Source organism: Lutra lutra, chromosome 13 (genome assembly GCF_902655055.1).
Source record: "Lutra lutra chromosome 13, mLutLut1.2, whole genome shotgun sequence".
Classification (NCBI taxonomy): Eukaryota; Metazoa; Chordata; class Mammalia; order Carnivora; family Mustelidae; genus Lutra; species Lutra lutra.
Genome location: NC_062290.1, coordinates 24,818,413 through 24,843,694, shown reverse-complemented (window position 1 = coordinate 24,843,694; position 25,282 = coordinate 24,818,413). Strand labels below are relative to the sequence as shown.

At 39.9% G+C, this 25,282-nt stretch overlaps 1 protein-coding gene and 2 long non-coding RNA genes across 3 annotated transcripts in view; 2 read left to right on the top strand and 1 right to left on the bottom strand.

Moving 5' to 3' along the window:
• Positions 1-10,864, bottom strand: part of LOC125083061 (uncharacterized) — an 82,777-nt gene extending 71,913 nt beyond the window's left edge. Inside the window, exon 1 of the long non-coding RNA XR_007122163.1 lies at positions 10,527-10,864. This is a non-coding gene — a long non-coding RNA (uncharacterized LOC125083061). The remainder of the gene's footprint in view (positions 1-10,526) is intronic.
• Positions 1-25,282, top strand: part of RASEF (RAS and EF-hand domain containing) — a 255,588-nt gene that overhangs the window by 156,542 nt on the left and 73,764 nt on the right.
• Positions 9,590-24,920, top strand: LOC125083062 (uncharacterized). The gene is made up of 3 exons (XR_007122164.1): positions 9,590-9,749; positions 11,343-11,453; positions 24,844-24,920. It is a non-coding gene; the product is annotated as an uncharacterized LOC125083062 (long non-coding RNA).

Here is a 25,282-nt window from a genome sequence, read left to right as displayed (position 1 = left end):
AGGTGTCCAGTACTTACTCTGGTGGTGAAGGACAGAAGAAAGTAAGCACTTCTATCGGGATTTCTTGGCATATCACTTCTTCCAGACTTGCTTTTCAACTTGGATCCTCCTCAAGGTGCAAGTAACTTAGGTAATTTTTCTGAGCCCTGGGAACTGCCAGGGTCCTTTCTATTAGCTCTCATGCTAGAGTTTTCCATAGGTCTTTCTAGGCATCATCACCCACCTGTTCGCTGGAATCACATTATGTCTTTTCATGTATCTAAACTCCAGAAATACCTAATGTCACCCAAAGCCAGTCATGACAAGCCAGCAGCAGATTTCCACAGTGAACTGCTAAAGCCCAGGTAATGGTTTTCTCTTCCAGGAATCTTCTTACACATTTTCTTAAATACTCCTTTATATGGCCTTTTTTGATTATCAAGAGGATACTCCTTAAGTACACTTTTCTTGGCCTGCATTTATTAAACTGTAATTTGGGCAGCATTTCCCTGTGCCAGTCTATAAAAAGGTCAAATGAAGGAATTCTGTCTCCATTCCATTTATGAGTCCAGTTTGCTCAGTTCCAAGCACAGCCATCTGCACCTGCAGGACCTTACACTGTGCATTGCTCTCTGGGCTCTTAGCTTGATGCTCTTCCCTGGCCATGCCTTTCTCGTGGCCAACCCTCTGGGAGGCTCTGGTGGGTCCGCATAGCCCCTTGAACCGGTCGCAGGCTCGGTCAGCTCGGAGCGCCGCCAGAGGCCAGGGTGACGGGAGTCATTGGGTGCTGTTCTCTGAGGGCGCACTGAGGAGTGGGGCCCCGGGCTCTCGGCTCCTCCGGGCCGGACACCGGGAGGCCGCCATCTTCCTCCACATTCTTTTAACTCAGAATTCCACAGCTGCAAAGGACATGGAGGACAACCTCCTATCTTTATATTATACGGTATTATTAGCCTTTCTTCCAGTTACCATTTCTGTATAACAACCGCCCCTGGAATCAAGCCGTACAAAATAACCATTTTATTAGATTCCCAGATTCTGTGGTTTGTGTATGGAAATGATCGCTTATCTCTGTTCTGTAATGTCTGGGGCCTCAACTGGGAAGACTGAAAGGGTCTAGAATAATCTCTCATTCACATGTTTGGCTTCTGGATAGGGATGACTTGAGCTCTGGACTGAATGGATACTGTCCACCGAAGAGCTTACACATGGCCTTTCCCTATGGTTTGGCCTTCCTTCCTCATGGCATGGCTGCCCAGGACAGTGCAGCTTTCTACATGGAAGCTCATGGCTCTAGCAGGAGTACCTAGGAAGCAAGGAGGCAGCTGCATCCCTCTGTATAACGTACGTAGCCTTGGAATTCACGTAGTATCATTTCCTCTGTGCTCTAGTGATGCATGTAGATAATGAGGGTGCCCGCTTTTATAGGGAAGGGCACATAGATCTCACCTCTCAATTGGAGGAACGTCAAAAGGTTTTATGGTCATTAAAAAAAATGGCCACTGCCCATTCTATAGTTAAAGCACTTAGGAAATATTAATAACTTATCATATAATGTCTATGATAATTATAGATTTTAAATTTTTGAGCCAAAGAAAACCTTAAAGATTCCCCTAATCCAAACAATTGTTTAAATAATAAGGATAGTATCAAGACCCAGAGACTTGCTGTGACTTGCCCAAGCTCACACAGCCAGGCAACGGCAGGACTGGGATCACATCCCAGGTCATCTGACCACCAAGTGCTCTCTCCATCAGAATGAATGAGTATTAGCTACTGAGCATCACTCACTACAAATAACTCTGACAAAAGAGAGCTTTGGAAGGGGCGATCACACCACCAGCAGGAACAATTGCACTGAATAGCGACTCCCACCTCTACTCAAAACATGGGGGACAGAGGAAGAGCTGGAAATCCAGCAATATGCCACCTCTTTAATAATACTGCCTTCTATCAGAGTAGCACTTTCACAGACACATACACTGATCGCCATAATAATTAAATGATAAAAAATTACTCCCATTATTTTTTCCCCAAGGGAAACGGGGGTTTAAAAGAATTAAGTAACTTTTCCAAATTTGCGTAATTAGTAAATGGCACTGTGGGACTCCACACCAAGTCATCTGGCTGCACATCCTATGTTGTATTTTCCCCAACAGGAAACTGGTTTTAATCTTCCATTTGCAACATAAGTAGATAAGGGTACCCTAATTCTATGGAAGTTTGCCTTCTGCAAGGGGAGGGGTTGAGTGTCATGGAATGCATCAGAGAACATGGATACAAAACCAGCACTTTTGACTCCAGCCCCTGTACCTGTCTAGTGAGCCTTTCATTTCCTTTTTTTTTTTTTTAAGATTTTATTTATTTATTTGACAGACAGAGATCACAAGCAGGCAGAGAGGCAGGCAGAGAGAGAGAGGAAGGGAAGCAGGCTCCCTGCCAAGCAGAGAGCCCAATGCAGGGCTCGATCACAGGACCCTGGGATCATGACCTGAGCCAAAGGCAGAGGCTTTAACCCACTGAGCCACCCAGGGGCCCCAAGCCTTTCATTTCTTAAGAATGTCCTGTTTCCTTTAGAAGAGGGAAAAGGGAGTAAAAGGCAAACAATGCCATTCTTGCTGCTAGAAATGCACCCCTTTTTATGGGCACCTACTGCTGGCTTTCATGCAAATCAAGCAAAGGCATTCTGAAATGCTTATTTGCTTCCTTGGAGAAGCCAGGCGGGTAACCTGTGGTGGTTTCTGGAAATAAGACTCTAGAAGAGAAGACCTCTGGAAGTGATTTTTGTCTCATGAGCTTGAAGGGTGGTAAACTGACTCTCCAAGGTGAACTAAATTCTCTGGGCAACAGCCAGGAAGGAACAATAACCATGTGAGTGAGCTTGGAAGGAAATCTTCCACAGCCAAGCCTGTAGATGAGACTCAGCCCTCCCAACAGTCTGACTACAATCTCATGAGGTACCTTGAGCCAGAACCACTCAACTAAGTTGTACTTGGATTCCTGAGGCAGAGAAACAGAGATATTATGTGATTATTATTTTAAGCTAAGTTTTGGGGTAATTTGGTATATACCATGTAAGTAACACTCACGGAGAAGTGTTCAGAGCTGGTATTATTTCCACTTTCTGAGTGAGACACTGATGACAGTTGTTGCCAAAGCCCATATATCACATCTGGTTGCTTTTATAGCTATATATATATATATATATATATATATATATATATATATTTTAAAGATTTTTATTTATTTATTTGAGAGAGAGTGAGAGAGAGCATGAGCGAGGAGAAGGTCAGAGGGAGAAGCAGACTCCCCATGGAGCTGGGAGCCCGATGTGGGACTCGATCCCAGGACTCCAGGATCATGACCTGAGCCGAAGGCAGTCGTCCAACCAACTGAGCCACCCAGGCGTCCCAATATAGCTGTATATTTTAACACATATATTCTTGAGCTCTGAATGGGCCATCTCATTAAAAAAATGATTTTAAAGGATTAATTGTACTTCATTCCATCTCTCATAACACCTAACACATTTAGTACACCATAGGGTCATTAGTGGGTTATCTCTAAATCAATGTTGGTTACTTAAAGCATCTTCTTTGCCAAAGATACCTGAAAACATTTTAAAAAATAAAAATAATAGGGACGCCTGGGTGGCTCAGTGGGTTAAGGCCTCTGCCTTCGGCTCGGGTCATGATCCCAGGGTCCTGGGATCGAGCCCCGAATCGGGCTCTCTGCTCAGCAGGGAGCCTGCTTCCCTTCCTCTGTCTCTGCCTGCTTCTCTGCCTACTTGTGGTCTCTCTCTCTGTCAAGTAAATCAATAAAATCTTAAAAAAAAATTAAAATAATAAAATAAACATAGAGGGGATATTGGCTTGGAATGTGTGCAAATATGAAAGGTCACACACACTTTAATAATTACTGTCTGAAGTTTTGCAACATTGTAAAGGATGCTTAAATTATTTCATCTCATAAAAATTGAGATTTTATATCTATAAAATAATTTAGAATAATCAAACTTACAGAGAATCAACTTTTTAATGATTATAAGAAGCCAACAGATTCTCCAGCTTCTAGATATTATTACTATTACTATTTTTACTTTGCAGGGAAGTTGGAGGACAGAGTAATAGTTTACTGGAAGTATTTTATTTTCCTGGAAACATCAAATAATGTTCTTGTACCTACTTACTCTTATGGGTACATATCTTTAAAATTTTTCAGATAAACAATTGCTTTGTGGTTAAGTCTTTACTCCTTAGAATCACAAGAGCTGACTATTCCGTGAGTAGACGCAACAAACTCCTGTCATCGAGTTTAATTGGCATACTTTAAATAGATAATAAATTCAAAATAATTAGGTGAGCTGTTTGCAGTAAGGGATAGAAAACAATATCCCAGACAAGTACTTCCTTCAAGGTACTTATCACCTAATTTAAGAAAATTATCTCTCTCTCTGTCACACACACACATGCAAAAATCTAAATAGCACACACATCCTTTAAGAGGGGGGTGACTTCTGGAGAATGGTTTAACCTCAGATAATCCTTGAAGGATTGGTAGGTGGGCAGAGGAGAGGAAAAGGAAGTCTAGTCAAGAACAAATTCTTTCACATTGTGATTTTTTTAAAAAGAGGTCATATTTGCCAAAAGCTTCCTTACAAATCACTTAATATACTTAAATATGAATCATCCCATAAATATAGTCTTGTTTGTCCCTTTTCCATCTAAACTTATGCCATGTTCTCCTAATGAACCATTAATTTTCAAAAATATTATTCTGATGTTTGCTTGATATCCCATTACATAAATATGATATACTTAATTTAAAAATTATCTTATTGTTGGGCATAGAGATTGCTTCTGATTTTTTTAATAAAAAATAACATAGTAAAAAATATCCTCGTATGCAAATATTTGCATCTTTGATTATTTCATTCATAGAAAGCCCTAAAAAATAGAATTACTAGTTCAAAAAATTAGGAAATTAACATTTTTAAGGCTTTCAAATTAATATTGCTAAAGTACTCTCAGAAAGGCTGTACAGAACATTCTTCCAACAGCGGTGTGTGGACCTGCCTGTCTTGCCTCACCAGTGGAGACCTCAGTGCTCTGGTACATACAGAGTCAATGTTATGGACAGCGTATATTATCTTGATTTGTTTTGCTGATGCTTCTTGACATTAAATTTTTTAAATATATTTTTTTAAGATTTTTATTTATTTATTTGAGAGAGAGGGAGAGCACCAGCAGGGGGAGCAGCAGAGGAAGAGGGAAATGCAGGCTCCCCTTTTTTTTAATATTCTTAATGGTATTTTGCATTTATTTATTTCTGTGTTGCGGGGTTTCCCTTTGTACTATTGAAACATATATCTTGGGGGGTGCCTGGGTGGCTCAGTCAGTTAAGCGGCTGCTCTCTGCTTGGGTTGTGATCTTGGGGACCTGGGACTGAGACCTGCTTCAGGCTTCCTGCTCACCGGGGAGCCTGCTTCTACCTTTTACTCTGCCCCTCTCCCTACTCATGCTCTCTCTCTCTCTCTCAAAAAAATAAAATCTTAAAAAAAGAGAAACATACATATGTGTAGCTTCATAGATTTGTAAATATTTTTTATAGATATGTTATTGATAATCACTTTTTAAAAAATTTTGTAAGTATTTGTTCCAATATACCATTTCATGAAAAGTTTTCCAGGTGATTCTCAGGTTTTCTTGATACACTGAATACATTTTAAAGTAGAATACATGAATATGTATAAAATATACATACTTTACAATGTGTTACAATGATCAATACATACTGTCCTATTTTTCTAGAGCTAAGCTGCTTGATTTACTTATTTTTTTTATTGGAATTTAACTGATAACTAATATTATATGAGTTTCAGGCATACAACATAAAAATTCAGTAGTATTTGTATATACTGCAAAATTATCACCACAGTAAGTCTAGTTAACATCTGTTGAACTTAAAATCTCTGATTAAAGATAATATATGACAGACTATGGACTCTCAAAAACAATCTGAAGGGTTTGAAGAGGTGGGGGGGTGGGAGGTTGGGGGAACCAGGTGGTAGGTATTAGAGAGGGCACAGATTGCATGGAGCACTGGGTGTGGTACAAAAACAATGAATACTGTTATGTTGAAAATAAATTAAAAAATGATTTAAAAAAAGATAATATATGAGACAATCATTTATCAATTTGGAAGAGTCACACATGAAGCCCTTTTTATTGAATTCATTTGTTCTACGGTGGTATTTTAGGGTGTGATCCCCTGTTGGTCTACAAAAAATATAAAGTTTATACTTGGTTTCCTCCTGTGGAACTGCATATATATATACTAGATGCAGGGTCTGGAAATGGGTCCGAATGGAAATAAGAGGGTCACGTAAAATAGACATGAATTCAAACTACCCTGGTCTTTTCCATTCATTTATGACAGTATTTACCACAGATCTATGCCCTTGGATTAACAGACCACTGGGCCCACACACACTTCTGTTAGATTTACAGAACCAACATGCTTCCTCTCCTCTTTGCAACTTCACCGATATCATCCCTCTTGCTAATCACGTCTGTCTGTGATCTTCATAATGCATGCCGCAGTTGGTGGACAGAGGACACTTGTCAGATCCTACATATCTCTACATGGGAAAAATCAGTAGAGTAGAATAGAAAGGAAGACATCATAAATGTACTTCATTATAGCCTTGAGGCCTGCTTTTCCTTCAGGACCAATTTGTTATTTATGCTTAAGCCACATTACAGATGGAAACACAACCCCCGCTGACCTTTCTTTTTCTTTTTCAAAAAAGATTTTATTTATTTATTTGACAGACAGAGATCACAAATAGGCAGAGAGGCAGGCAGTGGGTGGGGTGGGAAGCAGGCTCCCCGATGAGCAGGGAGCGGGGCTCAAGCCCAGGACTCTGAGATCATGACCTGAGCCGAAGGCAGAGGCTTAACCCACTGAGCCACCCAGGCGCCCCTGACCTTTCTTTCATTTTGTCTTTTATCTGTATCTGAATATCTGGATAAAGACTGTGCTTATGATCCCGCTGATCAGCTTACTATACGTGTTTGGATTTCACTTGTAAATGTCTGACTGAAATATAACAAAATAAAAAGTGAATATACAGTGTGCTGGGCTAATGATAAGCCACTGTTAGCTTTTACTGATTTTGTCTCTGAGACAAAAGTCGCTCGTCGGGGTGATACAGAACTAACAAAAGTGTGACTTGACTGGAACCCGAGTCTTTCCTGCGTTACCGTTGGCGGGGGGCCGGCATAAATGATACACAGCTCAGGTCAGTTCCCTAATTAGGAGACTCCTTCACAGTAGAAGGGTGCTGTGTCTCTAATTACACTGATATGTGCCAGAGGCTTCACTTCAGAGAGGGTTTCATAAGGCTAGAACCTACTAACAGGCAGAATTAAAGACTTTTTTTTTTTTTTTTTCATTCTGGCTTGTCTCCAAAGGCTGGATCATACTAATTAAAGTACAGAGGAGAGAACAACCCCAGACTTAAGAGCTTATTTTGCTGGTTTTCACTATCTTACTGACATGGAGATTGTAGGCTCTGTGTGTGTGTGTGTGTGTGTGTGCACGTGTATTTATTGGTAACCATGGCAACACCCTCATTTTTGTTGGCTCTCCTGGCACTCTTACTGGATTATCTGATTCATGCCGCCTCAGGATCTTCCTTTTCTATTTTACTTTGTCTTCAATAAAACATTCAATTAATTCAAATGTGAATTCAAAACCAGTTATGTTGCCTTGTTTACTGTCCCCAAGCCAGCAGTTCAGTAGCTTAATTTAGAGAGAGGTGATCAAGTAGGCAAATATACGACAGGAGTGGGTGTCTTATTATTTAATTGCATCTCTCAGAGCACGGGTACCTCTACAGCAGAGCCTATCTGAGCAGGATTTATTCGATTGTAAGAGAAAAGAATGTTCTATTCTGAAAGCGATGGGGACTTCCGGAAGTGGTTGAATAACCTGAGAGAAACGTTTACAGCAATGTGAAACCTGTCCTTACATTGCCTTCCTCACGTTAGTGAATTTGTTTTCTTAGAGGAAAACATGAATCACTGTTCTCATGCTCATGAAAACACGCAACGGAAACCTGGGTCTGCATCCTGTGGTTTTTATATTATCATTGAGGTTTGGACCAGAAATGAACAGGAACAATTATCAAACAGAGTCTTGCCCACTCATTTACTAATAGACTCTCAGGAACGAGAAGCAGATTTTTTTTTTTTTTCTGTGAAGCGATAAGATCTCTAAAACGTTCAGGAAAACACTCATTTAATTCTTCTTGGGCAAGTAGTCTAAATCATTTGTTTCATTTGAGAGGCAGGATTGATTTAGCATGGACTTTGGAGCCCAATTCCCTGGCCCAAACCCCAGCTTTTTTATTAGCTGGGTGACCTTGGATGAGAAACGAAACCACTCTGTGCCTCACTTTCCTCATCAGTAACATGAAGATGAAAATGATAGGTCCTGCCTCTGGGTCTTCGTGGGGACTAAGTGACTTAACTCAGGAAAAGATTTAGGGGCCCGGAATATGAAAAGCACTCTGTGTTAGGCATTATTATTTGTTTATAAATACCATTAAAATTGTTTTTATTCAAATAAAAGTATTATTCACTATGCATACACTCATGCTACTTATTTAAGGTGATTATTTCTTAGTAAAAATTATCATTACTCAGTTTGAATAAACCCATTGTAAAGAACTTTGAATTTTCATAATTATTATAGGGAAGAATTGAGAGCACTGGCCTAATCATTCAGTGGGACCCAAAGAGATATCAGAATTTCAATGTATATGGATATTATCAAGACATTTAAGGTCCTCTAATTTTTCTGTTATTAATTGAAAACTAGAGAAAGTGTCCATTTTCTTTTTTTTTTCCGAAGATTTTACTTATTTACTTGAGAAAGAGACAGAGAGAAAAAGAGAGAGAGCATGAGTTGGGGGGGAGGGGCAAAGGGAGAGGGAGAAGGAAACTCCTAGCCGAGCAGTGAAGCCCGATGTGGGACTTGATCCCAGGACCCTGGGATCATGACCTGAGCAGAAGGCAGAGGCTTAACTGACTGAGCCACCCAGGTGCCCTAAGAAAATGTCCATTTTAAAGATGAGGACAAAAATTGTGGAGTTTTTTGTATGTATAATGTTCTTTTAACATTGAAAAGCATGGATTTCTTACTACAGATATGTGCTTTCACCAGTATGAAACATGGGGAATTATTTCAGGGACAGTCTAAGAAAGCTTTTACCCTTGCCCTTGGTAACATTAGGAGAACTCTCCGTGGTATGCTATGTGAAACATTCAAAATCCCCAACCAGATCATCTTTGATAGTGAGTACAGGCCACACATACTATCTGGGTCTATATCTGGAGAGCAAAGATGATAATACTTAGCATTTAAGTTTGAAAGTTCCTTTGCCTTTAATGTTGGCATGGCTTTATCTCCATGGGACCATCTCATGTTTCTGACATTGATGACTGTCCCATTTCCCAACAGTTCTGGGGAGAGTGGAAATATGTTTGCTACAGACCTACTTGCCCTAAATTTCCCCCCCTTCTTGCTATTCTCCATTCTTACCTGCCTTCCTACAGTCCCCCAATTTTAAATGGAGACCTGGTAACTAGCCTAACAGAAGAGTCTGAAATGGACAGAAGAATTAATGCTTACAGAGGGCACAAATTACTGAATATGGATTCTGTTAAAGCAGAATTACTATTTTTAGGGAGCCCAACTAGAAGGTCAGTAAAAACTCCTGCTTACCAGAGATTTTTTACTTTAACCTATAGATTTACTTTCAGTAATCTGTTTCTCAGAAGTACAATTTGTCTAGATTGGTAGAATCACTGACAATGATTCTCTGGCATCCATATTTGCTAATCATCGGATCACAGGGGGATCTGCTGTGTGGCCAAGGCTGTGAACCATCGTTAAGATCAGTAATTCTCAATTTTTAAGTACATCAGGATCACTTAGAAGACTTGTTAAAACACAGACTGGTGTGGGGCACTTAGGTGAGCATCCAACTCTTGATTTCAGCTCAGGTCATGATCTTGGGGTCATGAGATTGAGCCCCATGTCTGGCTCTGTGCTCAGTGCAGAGTCTGCTGGAGATGTTCTTCCTCTCCCTTGTCCCTCCTTCCATGTGCTCTTGATCTCTCTCTCTCTCCCTTTCTCTCTCAAATAAATATACAAAATCTTAAACACACACACACACACACACACACACACACACACACACACACACACCTATATACACAGACTGGTGAGCCCCAAACCTGTAGTTTCTGATTCAGTGGGTCAGTAGTGAAGCCCCTCTCCCCCAAATTTTCTAACAATTTCTTAGGTGATGCTGATGCTGCTGGTCCAGGAGTCATCCTCTGAGAACTAACAATTTAGGTTATACATGGATCCCTTGTCCTGGGAGAGGACATTTTGCTACCAAGATCTAGGTAACCTCTTCAAAGTTACCAAAATTCCATGCTCATGATTCTGACAAATCCTGGGGTGGGACTTACACTCTCAGGTCTCCTCCTGTCTTGTGCTTCTTGGGGTCCTGCTCCCTCTCACATGCACAATGGTGACTCAGCGTCTTCTTCTATCTCAGTTGTGAGTGAAATAAACCTCAGTAGAAATGTTTCAGGGAACCCGAAGAAAGGCCTACATCACAACAAAGAGAACACCTTCTCTCATCCTCAAGTGTCCCGTCGACTTCACCTTGCCGGCTCTGGCCTCGCCCCATTTTCTGCCTTCTGTCTCTCCCCACTCCACAGTCTTTACCCAGCTGTCAGGAGGAAGAAAAACCCATCCCTGTCCGCGAAGAGTGGCAGAACTATCACGTGTTGTTCTGCAGGTCCTTTCCTCCTACAAACGTCTAGCAAAGTATTAGCTGAAACAAAGATTCCTTCTGGGAGTAAGTCTGGTGCCAGACGTTAAGATAATGATCACTTTTACTTTATTATTACTAAACATCCATCAAAATGACAACACCGTAATAACCCTCTGGATCTATCTACTATTACCCTTTCTCTAAGTATCTCCAAATAGAATCTGACATCTTAGATCTCTGCCCCTCTCATCTTTACTTTTTTTGTTTTGTTTTTTGGTCTGGAAATTTTATTAGGTGGGTTCATTATATGTGCTTCTTTTAGGGAACTATATTTGCAGTCTCTGTCTGAATGGGAGGGCAGGACTGGTAGGGGAGGAGGGATAGGGTGGGGTTAGTGAACATGCAAGGCCAAGGTAAATTTGGGGGTTGAGTTTTTGAAAACTTCGTAAAAAAGTACACTTCACTATCTATTCTCATAACTTTTTGTTCTCTTTCTCCTTTCCAGAATTTGTTCATTGGCTAATTATTGTCACATTAGTTTGGAACATGTGAAACTCAGTTTCTGCAAGAATGTCACCCTGGATGTGCTTCAAAAACTTTGCGAAAACTGTAGATGGTACGAGAATGTTGGTTTTTGTCCACTTGTTTCTCTTTCAGTCTTAAATGTCATCACAAAATGAAAACTTGATATTAGCTGTGCATTTGTTTGTTTAGTATTTAATATTTGTATTATTATTATTTATAAATCCTCAGAGTTGTTTCCATTTTATCAACACAGAGTTCTAGCTATCATTGAATATTTCCCAGAAAATAGCTTCTGGTAGCTTCATTTAAGACCAAACCAAGTTTTCATGACTTCTCATATAGCACAAAAATTATATTAGTTCCTTGGTACTTTGAAATTCATTGAAAAGTTCAGGAAAAAATACTTGAGGGATGTTAGATACTTTTCAGTTACGTTGGCCTCTGTCCTTGGGATACCATTTACCTGAATGATATACAAACCAGGGAAATAAAAACATTTGAGGAGTTTTTGGAGTTGAAACTACCATTTCAGATGTCCCATATTTCAAGAATTATTTGATTAATCCTACTCTCCTCTGTGAAATCTGAACTTTTTGGAGGAAATCTGAGATTTCTGTAATGAGTTAATCTTTCGGGAGATAGAGGAATCCATAGAACAAATACTTCTGTATGGAACCCCAGAACTTTTTAGGTTTCAAAACAATCAAAATAATGGAACAGTTTGAGGAAATTTAGTTTGCTGATTTTCTATGTCTTACACAAATTAACTAATAATTTGTTTATTACTAAGAAATATGAATTGAGAACTTAGAAGACATAATGGAATTTACATTATTTTCCAAAATCCTGAAGGTATGGCATTCCTCCACAAATGTGTTAGTGGGCAAAGAATTCTGTATTCTTCCAATATCTCATTGCATGGTGCAAATGTGACCTCTTACTTTTTTTTAAAGCTAGATTTCACTTTGTTCACCCATCTTCTTTAACATTAAAGATTTGCAAATTAAAGAATACATGTAAGAGTGTTAGAAATCCTGATTCTGTATTTCCAATTACTATATCAGTAAAAAATTAGTGTCCTAGTTCATTGCTAAGCTGAGACTGTGGGGTATTGGTGAAAGAGCCTTATTTGGATATCTCATCCTTTGAATACTGAATTATAGAATAGTTTCCAGAGGAATAGGAAGGGTTTTAGAGTTTAATAGATCTCTATCTGACTGATCTAGTTTGTCTCATTTTGTACTTCTGGGAACAGGAGCTTTAATCTTTGTTAGTCTAAAAAAAAGATTAATATTTTAACATCTCCTCATATTATAGAATTGGGAACTTCCATGCCACATAGAAATGTACATTTCTCCATTATTTTCGATGAATATAAATGTGTCTCTGATCTAACAATGCATACATTGCATTCCCTGGGGCTAAAAGTAATTTTTGAGCATTGAGATCAAATTTATAGGATTTCCTAAGAAGAAATCCATTGTGATCTTAGGACATGATTTGTCTTTTGTTAGAATGTAAGTTTGGGAGAAAGTTGAGTGTGTCCTAGACAGTTCTAAAACAAGTAGTAAATTGGGGCAGCTGTATGGCTCAGTCTGTTAAGTGTCTGCCTTTAGCTCTGGTCATGATCCTAGGGTACTGGGATCGAGTTCCATGTCTGGTTCCTTGCTCAGGGGGGAGCCTACTTCTCCCTCTCCCTCTGCTTGCTGCTCCCTCACTTGTGTTTGCTCTCTCCCTCTCCTTCTCTGTGTCAATAAATAAAAAAATCTTAAAAAAAAATAAGTAGTAAACTAATGAAATAACTGACATGATTATTGTTCCAATACCATCAACATTAAAATGCACACAACTGCATAATAGTTGTTTATAATTATTCCTAATTTTATTTTATTTTATTTTTAAAAAAGATTTTATTTATTTATTTGACAGAGAGAGATCACAAGTAGGCAGAGAGGCAGGCAGAGAGAAAGGGGGAAGCAGGCTCCCCACTGAGCAGAGAGCCCAATGCGGGACTCCATCCCAGGACCCTGAGATCATGACCTGAGCCGAAGGCAGCGGCTTAACCCACTGAGCCACCCAGGCACCCAGTTATTCCTAATTTTAAATCCTGCCTCCTTTCCAAAGGCTTTAGGACTTTTTTTAATAGGTAAACACACACTCTCACAGACACACACACACACACACACACACACAGCTGAGCAATTTGAAATTATGGTTAAAAAAATGTTTGCTCAGAAACCAGGTAGAGAAACAGGAGAAATGGAACTGGGGTCAAGGTGAGTAAAGACTGAAGTTGGAACTACTGGCAGGGAAGGTAAAATGGGAAGCACCATAAAATCATGGCCCTTTTTGCCTTCTGAAACAAGGCCTGGCAATTCTTTATCAAAGACAAAATTAATACATCCTGAGAAGAATTTATCACTGGATTCTTCTACAATACTGAGAAACTAAAAACCTTAACAGTCACATCAGCTGATTGCATAAGATTCTGCCTGGTCAGTATTTCCTTATTTAAAAAAAAAGGTCAACGAGTCACCATTGATAGAGTTTCCAGATTCTTCCTTCATGCTACCACTATTGCTGTGGGATGACTGCACTTCTTTCCCTGTAAGTTGAAATATTATGTTTTTATTGGATTTGAGGAATTTTCAGAAGCACAAGGTAGAGGATTAGTTTGAAAATAAGGAGGTCCTTTGCTAGTGCATTTTGTTAACTTGTGCTATGAGAATATGTGAGACATGTCCTTCCCTCACTACTTCACATAAAGTAGGGTTGGAAAAATCCTTTTGTAAAGGGCCAGAGAATTAATATTTTAGGTTTTATAGGTCAGATGTGCCTATTCCAACTACTCAGCTGTGCCCATCTAGCGTGAAAGTGAGTGCACAGGACTGTGTTCCAATAAAACTTTATTTATGGACAGGGAGTGTTACAGTAGCACAGAACATACCCTTTCCTTCAGAATATAGCTGGTCTTCAACTTCAGATATTCTCACCATTCCTCACTAAGGTGACAAAATTTTAAAATGTACTTGATGTTCTCAAGGTTGATGCTATCTTTCTCCTTAAGAAATATAAAGTACTTAACATAAAGAATATTCCCAATTAAAGCAAGATATGAATTATTTTTGACTTAAGAGGTAGGCAATCAAGGAATAATTGCATGGTACTGTATTGAGATCTTATAAAAATTAATCCATTTTGTATGTCAAACATCTCTACCCCCCATAATAAAATAAAAAATGATAAAATTTTAAATATTGGTATTTTCTTCCCAGTTTGTACTATTTGTTTATAATGTATTTAAACTTTTACCTGAGACTCCTAACTGGTAAATTGCAATCTACTTTTGAGTCACTCAGTGTGTTATGAGAGAATAATATGTCAATTAACTCTGGAAGGAATATTTTCCTTTTTTTAAATTTTTTTTCAGTGTAACAGTATTCATTGTTTTTACACCACACCCAGTGCTCCATGCAATCTCTGCCCTCTCTAATACCCACCAACTGGTTCCCCCAACCTCCCACCCCCCGCCCCCTCAAGACCCTCAGGTTGTTTTTCAGATTCCATAGTCTCTCATGGTTCACCTCCCCTTCCAGTTTCCCTCAACTCCCTTCTCCTCTCCATCTCCCCATGTCCTCCATGTTATTTGTTATGCTCCACAAATAAGTGAAACCATATGATAATTGACTCTCTCTGCTTGACTTATTTCACTCAGCATAATCTCTTCCAGTCCCGTCCATGTTGCTACAAAAGTTGGGTATTCATCCTTTCTGATAGAGGCATAATACTCCATAGTGTATATGGACCACATCTTCCTTATCCATTAGTCCGTTGAAGGGCATCTTCAGTTTGGCGACCATGGCCATTGCTGCTATAAACATTGGGGTACAGATGGCCCTTCTTTTCACTACATCTGTATCTTTGGGGTAAATACCCAGTAGTGCAATTGCAGGGTCATAGGGAAGCTCTATTTTTAATTTCTTGAGGAATCTCCACACTGTTTTCCAAAGTGGCTGCACCAACTTGCATTCCCACCAACAGTGTAAGGGGGTTCCCCTTTCTCCACATCCTCTCCAACACACGTTGTTTCCTGTCTTGCTAATTTTGGCCATTCTAACTGGTGTAAGGTGGTATCTCAATGTGGTTTTAATTTGAATCTCCCTGATGGCTAGTGATGATGAACATTTTTTCATGTGTCTGATAGCCATTTGTATGTCTTCATTGGAGAAGTGTCTGTTCATATCTTCTGCCCATTTTTTGATATGATTATCTGTTTTGTGTGTGTTGAGTTTGAGGAGTTCTTTATAGATCCTGGATATCAACCTTTTGTCTGTACTGTCATTTGCAAATATCTTCTCCCATCCTGTGGGTTGCCTCTTTGTTTTCTTGACTGTTTCCTTTGCTGTGCAGAAGGTTTTGATCTTGATGAAGTCCCAAAAGTTCATTTTCCCTTTTGTTTCCTTTGCCTTTGGAGACATATCTTGAAAGAAGTTGCTGTGGCTGATATCGAAGAGGTTACTGCCTGTGTTCTCCTCTAGGATTCTGATGGATTCCTCTCTCACATTGAGGTCTTTTATCCATTTTGAGTTTATCTTTGTGTATGGTGTAAGAGAATGGTCGAGTTTCATTCTTCTACATATAGCTGTCCAGTTTTCCCAGCACCATTTATTGAAGAGACTGTCTTTTTTCCACTGTATATTTTTTCCTGTTTTGTCGAAGATTAACTGACCATAGAGTTGAGGGTCCATATCTGGGCTCTCTACTCTGTTCCACTGGTCTATGTGTCTGTTTTTATGCCAGTACCATGCTGTCTTGGTGATCACAGCTTTGTAGTAAAGCTTGAAATCAGGTAACGTGATGCCCCCAGTTTTATTTTTGTTTTTCAACATTTCCTTCGCAATTCAAGGTCTCTTCTGATTCCATATAAATTTTAGGATTATTTGCTCCAGCTCTTTGAAAAATACCAGTGGAATTATGATCAGAATGGCATTAATAGTATAGATTGCTCTAGGCAGTATAGACATTTTAACAATGTTTATTCTTCCGATCCAAGAGCAAGGAATGGTCTTCCATCGTTTTGTATCTTCTTCAATTTCTTTCATGAGTGTTCTGTAGTTCCTCGAGTACAGATCCTTTACCTCTTTGGTTAGGTTTATTCCCAGGTATCTTATGGTTCTTGGTGCTATAGTAAATGGAATCAATTCTCTAATTTCCCTTTCTGTATTTTCATTGTTAGTATATAAGAAAGCCACTGATTTCTGTACATTGACTTTGTATCCTGCCACGTTAATGAATTGCTGTATGAGTTCTAGTAGTTTGGGGGTGGGGTCTTTTGGGTTTTCCATATAAAGAATCATGTTATCTGTGAAGAGAGTTTGACTTCTTCATTGCCAATTTGGATACCTTTTATTTCTCTTTGTTGTCTGATTGCTGTTGCTAGGACTTCTAATACTATGTTGAACAAGAGTGGTGAGAGTGGGCATCCTTGTCGTGTTCCTGATCTCAACGGGAAGCCTGTGAGCTTTTTCCCATTGAGGATGATATTTGCTGTGGGTCTTTCATAGATAGATTTTATGAAGTTCAGGAATGTTCCCTCTATCCCTATACTTTGAAGCGTTTTAATTAGGAATGGATGCTGGATTTTGTCAAATGCTTTTTCTGCATCAATTAAGAGGACCATGTGGTTCTTCTCTTATTGATTTGTTCTATCACATTGATTGATTTGCGAATGTTGAACCATCCTTGTAGCCCAGGGATGAATTCCACCTGGTCATGGTGGATAATCTTTTTAATGTACTATTGGATCCTGTTTGCTAGGATCTTGTTGAGAATCTTAGTATCCATATTCATCAGTGATATTGGTCTGAAATTCTCCTTTTTGGTGTGGTCTTTGCCTGGTTTGGGTATCAGGGTAATGCTGGCTTCATAAAAAGTGTCTGGAAGTTTTCCTTCTGCTTCAATTTTTTGAAACAGCTTCAGGAGAATAGGTGTTATTTCTTCTTTGAAAGTTTGATAGAATTCCCCAGGGAATCCGTCAGGTCCTAGGCTCTTATTTTTTGGGTGGTTTTTGATCACTGCTTCAATCTTGTTATTAGGTATCGGTCTATTCAGGTTGTCAATTTCTTCCTGGTTCAATTTTGTGAGTTTATAGTTTTCCAGGAATGTATTTCTTCTAGGTTGCTTAGCTTATTGGCATATAACTGTTGATAATAACTTCTGAGATTGTTTCTACTTCCTTGGTGTTAGTTGTGATCTCTCCCTTTTCATTCATAATTTTATTAATTTGTGCTTTCTCTCTTTTCTTTTGGATTAGTGTGGCCAGTGGTTTATCGATCTTATTCTTTCAAAAAACCAGCTTCTAGTTTCATTGATACGTTCTACTGTATCTCTAGTTTCTACCTCATTGATCTCTGCTCTACTTTTGATTATTTCCCTTCTTGTGTGTGGAGTTGGTTTAATTTGTTGTTGATTCTCCAGTTCTTTAAGGTGTAGAGACAGCTGCTGTGTTCTGGATTTTTCCATTTTTTTTGAGGGAGGCTTGGATGGCTATGTATTTCCCCTTTAGGACCACCTTTGCTGTATCCCATAGATTTTGGACTGAAGTGTCTTCATTCTCATTGGTTTCCATGAATTGTTTAAGTTCTTCTTTGATCTCCTGGTTGATCCAAGCATTCTTAAGCAAGGTGGTCTTTAGCTTTCAGGTGTTTGAGTTCCTTCTGAACTTTCCCTTGTGATTGAGCTCCAGTTTCAAAGCACTGTGATCTGAGAATATGCAGGGAATAAACTCAGTCTTTTGGTATCGGTTGAGTCCTGATTTGTGACCCAGTATGTGGTCTATTCTTGAGAAGCTTCCATGTGCACTTGAGAAGAATGAGTATTCTGTTGTTTTAGGGTGCAATGTTCTGTATATATCTATGAGGTCCATCTGGTCCAATGTGTCATTCAATGCTCTTGTTTCTTTATTGATTTTCTGCTTCGATGATCTATTACTGAGAGAGGCATGTTAAGATCTCCTACTATTAATGTATTCATATCAATACGACTCTTTATCTTGATTAATAGTTTTCTTATGTAATTGGCTGCTCCCATATTGGGGGCGTAGATATTTACAATTGTTAGATCATCTTGGTGGATAGTCCCTTTAAGAATTATGTAGTGTCCTTCTGTATCTCTGACTACAGTCTTTAGTTTAAAATCTAATTTATCTGATATGAGAATCACTACCCTGACCTTCTTTTGAGGTCCATTGGCATGGAAGATGCTTCTCCATCCCTTCACTTTCAGTCTGGGTGTATCGTCAGGTTCAAAATGGGTCTCCTGTAGACAACATATAGATGGGTCCTGTCGTTTTATCCAATCTGCAACCCTGTGTCATTTTATGGGCACATTTAGGCCATTCAAATTGAGAGTGATTATTGATAAATACGTTTTTATTGACATCGTGTTACCTTTGAAGTATTTCTTTCTGTAGATTGTCTCTATATTTATGTTCAATGCTATTCTTAGGATTTTTCCTCTTTTATAGAACCCCCCTTAATATTTCCTGCAGTGTTGGCTTGGTGGTCGCATACTCTTTTAAGCCTTGCCGGTCTTGGAAACTCTTTATCTCTCCATCCATTTTGAATGTCAGTCTTGCTGGATAAAGTGTTCTTGGCTGCATGTTCTTCTCATTTAGTGCCCTGAATATATCTTGCCAGCCCTTTCTGGCTTGCCAGGTCTCTGTGGATAGGTCTGACGTTATTCTGATGGGCTTTCCTCTGTAAGTAAGGAGCTTTTTTGTCCTGGCTGCTTTCAAGAGGGTCTGCCTACAATATAATTCTTCATTCTTACTATTAGGTGTCTTGAGGACTTTCGAGAATCTGTAATCTTGGGGGGAAACCATTCTGCCTCTAGTACATGAACGCTGGTTCCATTTGTGAGAGTGGGAAAATTTTCATGGACAACTTGTTCCACTATATCTTCTAGACTTCTTTCTTTCTCCTCCCCTTCGGGGATTCCAATAATTCTGACGTTGCAACGTTTCATGGCATCATTTATTTCCCTGATTCTGTTTTTGTGGTTTCTAAGCTGTTTGTTCCAGGCTTCCTCCTGATCCTTTCTCTCTATCTGTTTGTCCTGCAGATCACTAATTCTATCTTCTGTCTCAGTTACCCTAGCTTTTAGAGAATTTAGATTAGATTGGAACTCATCGAGAGCATTTTGAACATCATCCCTGGTGGCTTTCAGTTCTGCCCTAATCAATTCTGTTTGGTCATCCATGGCTTTCTCCAACCTAGCTATCGCCTTGATAATTGTTAGCCTGAATTCCCTTTCTGACATATTGTCTATGTTGATAGCCATTAGCTCTGTTGCAGAAGGCCCATCCTCTGTATTTTTCTTTTGTTGGGCATTCCTCCTCCTAGTCATTTTGGTGAGAGATGACTGAACGGATGTAGCTTGATGTATCGACTGTGGTGCAGTCAAGGTGCACCCTGGAACGCTTCTGAGCAATCAGGATTCCCCACCCAAAAGAGAGAAAAAAGAAAAAAGAGAGAGAGAGAGACAGGAAAAAAAGGGAAGATAAAAGAGAAGGCTCAGCCCAAATGGGGCCCAAGGTAAGATTTGTGAAGTATACAAACAAAAACAGACAAACAAAAAGACTGATAAAAGTATATGGCAAGAATAATATATATATATATATATATATATATATATATATATATATATGCAAAAAAGGGAAGAACCTCATCAAAAAGAACCCCAAGTATAAGATTTATATACTATTAGGACAAACACAAATACACGGAAACACTGGTGGAAAAAAAAGATGGGAGAGTGGTTATAAATTCTCAGTGTGGGCGAGGAAGGTTATTTGATTCCCTGGATGTATCTTGATATCTTTGCTAAAGGACTCAACTTCCCTGAGATAAAGGGGGATTAAAAATTGGTTTACGTATAGGGGTAGAGTTGATTGGGGAGGGGGGTTACCTTGAAGTTTAACTGTATATGAATATTAGAAAATAAAAATTAAAAAGAATACACTAAACTAAAATTAAAAAAATATTAAAAAATAGAAAAGCTAAAGAAAAACACGGGTGTATGTATCAAAAAGTTCAGGTTAAAAGGTTATTATGGAATTTGATATGCTGGACATCTCACTGTGATGGTAAATAGGTTAAAAAATTATCTATATAAAAAAAATGAACCCAGAATAGTGGGAACGAGTTAAAAATAAAAGTTGTATCTATGAAGTAGTGGTGTTTGTTCTCTTGTCGTCTTTATTTATTTATTTTTTTCTTTCCTCGTTGGTTTTCTGGGGGAGGGGCCTGCCACGTGGGTTTTCAGTCAATGATGTTCCCTGAGTTAAGTCCCCCCGCCCCCCTCAAGGTGGTGGGCTCTGAGGAAACTGGTTTTTCAGGCTTTTGTTCTCTGGAGGTTTTTATGTTTGTTCGTTTTTTTTTTCCCCCCTTGCCTTGACAGCTTTTGATGGTTTTTGGAGGTTTAGAGAAAAGCAAACTACACCCCGACCTCCCTCTCAGAGAGAAGCCTCAGTCTTCTCCCTTGTGGGTGCTGCAGAGCTGCTGGCAGAGCAGCTTCTGAGTCCCGGCCCCTGGGGACGCAGGATCTCCTGCTTGTACCCCAAACCACGGCAGCGGCGGCTGTCTGGGCAGCTCCAGACTGCCAGAGAGGTTCCAAGCAGCGATCACACACTGAGATTTTCCCGCTGGCCCCGGGCTGGGAGTACCTGGTCTTTCCGGGTCTGAGAGCACCGGGCTGGTACCTGCGCGCACCTCTCTCAGGGGAGGGTGAGGGGCGTGTGTCTCAGGCTCTGTAGCACAGCGCGGCATTCTGTCATCTGGCAAGGCTCCCAGCCCCTCACAGGAGCCGGACCCCACACGTTCTCGGGCGTGCTGGCGGCTCAGGGACCAAGACCTGGTTTCTCCGCTGCATTCTCTCTGGCTCAATGCCAGGGGAGGCTGTCCTGGGTCAGGGGACTTAAGCCCCTGTCCCTAACCACCCACAATTTCCCCCTCATGGTCCTTTGCTCTTTTGGAGTGCTTTCAACCAGTCTCCAAGTTAATGCTGGTCCCCAGATGCAGGGCGCTCTCGTATTGGGGTATTACTTTCCAGTCGGTCGCCTCTGGTGGCTCCCTGCCCCTTTTGTTTATCTTCAGATACCAGTCCGACGTTCCCACTCTGCTTTACCTGCCCACTGGTGTCTTCTGCCCTTGTAGAGATCCAGACGTGTATAATTCTGATCTCAGGCTGATTTCATGGGTGATCGGAGTTCTTTGGTAGGTAATCAGCTCACTTTAGGGTACAGGTTGAAACGGCACCTCCTCCTATTTCCCGGCCATCTTGTCTCCCCCCAAACAAGGGAATATCTTCCTTTGTAAATATTTTTGCATCCACAACCAGCAAGAGGAGAAGTAAGATGTAAACTCAACTGCTACTCCCAGAAGTTTGAAGAATTTTGCTTCCAGTTGATCAGTAGCTGTTACATGTTACAGACTTCTACCACAACATTAGTTATGAAGAAATGGAGCTAGTCAGTCACATAGCTCTTGAAAGATGCTCGTTTTAGAAGTACGTCTCATCAGGGAAGATTAGTCAGTTTGGTCATATATTTCAATGGTGTGTTTTCCCATACCATACCACCTCAGCCCGACCTCAGCTGCTGGGCCTCGAGCTCCTGTGGCCACCGCCGCTTGCACCTCCGCAGCTGCCAGTATCCTGAGGAGACCAGCTCCCGCCTGCGCCGCCGCCGCCAAGTCATTTTATAGGAATATAGGAAAATATAGGAGTATTTTCCTTTTATATGCTATATATATTTAATTGTATGCACCATGGTTTATACGTAATACAGCGATGCCCAATATTTTATTTCTTCAGAACTTGTATCAGGGCATTGTAGTGGCTTCTGGGGAGCCCATATATCCCACAGGGTCATGACATTTGACTTGAGTCTCTGTAGTGACTATTTCATGCCAAGGAAGTAGGTGTGCACTGTCTTTGGCAGGTTACCCAGACACTGGGATGAGGATTCACGTGGACATGGAAGGTAAGGAAAGTGGGGCAGGTAGAACAGTCAAGGGAAGGAGGATAAGCAACAGTGCACCACTGACATCAAGTAACGTCACCCAGTAGATAACTTTGTCTCAGTCCCAATGCTGAAGATTGTACGGGTCAACTCAGAGTTGTTCTACAGTGAGGGCAAGGGGGCTTGACCACCACTACTTTCAGAGGAGATACATATTGTTTGGTATCTATAGCTAACTACAGCTACAGACACGCAGGCAAAGTAAACTCGAACAGCCTCAAGGCTGACTGTGGGGCAGAATGCATAGGGGACGGGGCCGAGCAAGAGAGCCTTTGGTACTTGTGCCATGTACAAGTGCCATGGAGCACTTGAATCAGGTGATCTGGTTTGGATCCTAGTTCGAGTAGCTGTGTGATTTTAGTCATAGCACTCAACCTCAGATTTAGTTTTCTTGTCTCCCAAATTGGGAAGCCCAACTTTGTGAAAGGATATTTAAAGGGTGAAATATGATTGCATGGTGGCAAAATAGGGAAAGGATCCTGGGCAGAGAGAATATTGTAGATGAAGTACAGCGTCTTAAAAAGAATGCTTAATGTTTGGGAAACAGTATGGCTGGAGGACAGATTCGCATGTGCAATAGGTATGGGGGTAGAAATGGGGTCCTATGGGGACACTTAAGAGGGAAGCATAATCTCTTTACAGAAACAATATGCAATCAAAGAGGAAGTTCATCTGGATGGATCCATAATGCTGCATTTTCTAAAAAAAAAAAAATCTGACAAAATGTTCATATTTGCAATTTTGGGTATATCAGTGTTACATTATTCTTTTATCTTTCTTTCAGATTTACTTAAAGAGCAAGTAAATCACTCTGATGTAAATTTGTGGACACATTTTTTTTTTTTTTGTAAAATCCTCAAAATTTTCTTGTAACTTCCTTAGGAACAGCAAGCCATGGCAGATATTCATGAGAGCACTAAGACTCAAGGTCTTGCAGGGGTGCCTATGTTTGAGAAATTTCTGAACCTCCTAATTGGTCCCTCAGTGGTATGCCATTACTTGGATATCTTGTCCCATCTTAATAGGCTCATTGGATCTTTCTGGGGCAGAGTAACTGGAATGTTAAGTGACTTTGAGGACGGCTCTTGTACCTGAAGGAAATCCTATAGGGTAGATTACAACAGGCTTCCACTAAAAGCCTCTCCCATTTTACTGAGTGAAGAGGAGGTTAGGGGTTCATGCTAATTCCCCGTTATAGGAAATTGGGTCAATTTATGATATTGGGGCAAAGGAATAATTTCTCATGACTCATTACCCTGGTCATTGGTTTCCTAAATAATGTTCTCAAGATCACTAACTTGGTGGAAAGCCCTCAGAAATTGAAACAAAAACCAAACCAAACCCCAAACCCTACTTTCATGGTCAAATACATTTAGGAAATTTTAGCTTAAGCAAGTATAAACCGCTTTCTTTATCTCATCCAAGAAGGGGCAGAGTAGGATTCTTTTGCAAATTTATTTGTGTTTTAGAAGTGTATTTGATCACATAATATCTTTTCACTGTTTTGAGAAACACACTCTAACAAGATTATCTCTGATTTTTAAAATCCTTGGGTAGCCACAGAGCAAGCTGATCTTTCTCAAAGTCATGCTAATAAATACAGGCAAGCTCTCTTTACCTACCAATTCATTGGCTCTCAAAGGTTGCTCTGTTATCTCCAATTTCTCACGAGCTGTTTCTGGATGCTAGAACAGAAAAGAAATGCTTCCTATTTCTTTCTTCTCCCTCATTCTTGAAAAAATTAGAGACAGATTACATAACCCTGGCCTTCCCTAGTATATTGCTGAAGATATTCAGAAGCATTCCTCAGCAACTTGTAAATGGCTTTGCAGAAGCATCTCATATTTTAGATAAACTGGAGGTTCCTTACTCTTTCTATAAATCAATTATTTTCTCACTGATTTACATGACAATTTCAGATGTTGTCAATTTGTACTTGTGCCTAATGAATTAGTCTTAAGCTTCATTACCTCCTCTTCCATTTCCCCTGATCTCCTCTGCCATATGATTAATTATGTATAAAAAAAACACTTAAAATATGAAAGGCAACCCACTAGGAACTTCAGGAATCTTTTTATAAGCTCAAGAGTTCCTTCAAAATGTGGTTCCTTAATAGAACTGACTAGAAAGTCCAGAAATAAACCCAAATACAGAGAGGAATTGAGTATATGCCAAAAGTGACATTTAAATCCATGGGGAAGGGACAGTTGAATAACCAGTGTTAGAACAGCTAGAAAAATAGTAAAGTTAATTCTACAGCTCATACCTGACCCGAACCAAATTCTAGACAGAATGGAACTTTAACTTGAAAAGTAAAACCATGAAAAAAAAAAAAAGAGCATTCCTGGGCCTTGTTTATGTGAGCTGACATAATTCATACTAAGTAACGTCTTTGTGACAGGTCACAATGAAATTGCGGAAACGTTGGTAGGAACAGAAGGATCCAACTCTTCCACGAAGGCTGAGAAATGGTTTGGTTAGACAGAAGAGGGGAAAATTAAGTTTGATATTTACATTTTGTGACAATAATAAGGAGCTATTAGCTAATTACATAATCAAGGGGATAGTAGGAGTGCTGATGGGATCTAAAGGGAGAGATATTGGGTATATGAAGTGGGACCAGAGGACTCTGAATGTCCAGATGAAGAGTTAACCCATGGTTCTCTTTTTATTAGGGGTACCTCTGGGAATTTATGAGCTAGGATGTAGGCTTTCTTAACCATTATTGACATTTTTGGCCAGATAACTCTTTGTCATGGGAAGTTAGCCCTGTGTATGACAAGATGCTTTGCAGCATCTCTGGTCTCTACCTAATAAATGTTAGTAGCATCTTTCCCTTG